We start from the raw sequence: 941 nt of genomic DNA, 5'->3' as shown, positions 1-941 counted from the left end.
GTTGGATGAAAAACAAATTTTGGAAAGCATGATTAGGGGAGAATTGAGAGAATCAACCCCAAACACCGAGCGGCTAGAGTGTAAACACTCCCGGTGAGGGTTCGATGCTCAATTCCTTGATTCCCGGCTTTCATGAGCGTTCTTCTTGCAAGTCTATGTGAACTTCATATTTATACTTCAATTGGTAGGATTCATGAATCGTTATATGATCTTAAGTCCTACTTGTGCATGTATGTCTTGGAGAATGATTTATTTTTAACCAAGTAGGTAGAATCATTTTGCATTTAGTTGCTTGCACATAGTTTCTTTGCTTTGAATAAGTGTTATATCCCTCATTTCATTCTTGGTTTAAGCATGAGGACATGCTTGGTTTAAGTGTGGGGAGGTTGACAAACCCCATTTTGACGGTTTATCTTGTATTGAATTTTGGGGATTTTATAACCTTTTACCCACATTTATTCAATGAAATAGCATGGTTTTATAACTTCTCCTTTAATTGTGCTTAAGAGTGAAAACATGCTTTTTAGGTCTTAAAATGAATAAATTTAATTCACCTTGATTCCATTAGATGCCTTAATATGTTTGTTAAGTGATTTAAGGTTTAGGAGGCAAAGATTGGATCAAGGGAATGAAGAAAGAAGCATGAAAAGTTGGAGAACTCATGAAGAAATGAAAGAACCGGAAAGCTGTCAAGCCGACCTCTTTGCGCTTAAACGACCATAACTTGAGCTACAGAGGTTCAAATGATGCGGTTCCAGTTGGGTTAGAAAGCTAACATCCGGGGCTTCGAAACGATATAAGATTTGCCATAGTTGCTACAAGTGTAGTGGCGCGCACACGCATGGTACGCGGATGCACCGATGGTGGCACATGACCCACTTAATGCAACACGTGGCCAGCGAATTCTAAAGCCTTGTGGGCCCAATCCAACTCATTTCTAA

The sequence above is a fragment of the Arachis duranensis genome, chromosome 1, assembly GCF_000817695.3.
Source record: "Arachis duranensis cultivar V14167 chromosome 1, aradu.V14167.gnm2.J7QH, whole genome shotgun sequence".
Lineage (NCBI taxonomy): Eukaryota > Viridiplantae > Streptophyta > Magnoliopsida > Fabales > Fabaceae > Arachis > Arachis duranensis.
The sequence above is the reverse complement of the archived record's forward strand: the minus strand, read 5'-3'. Positions refer to the sequence as shown.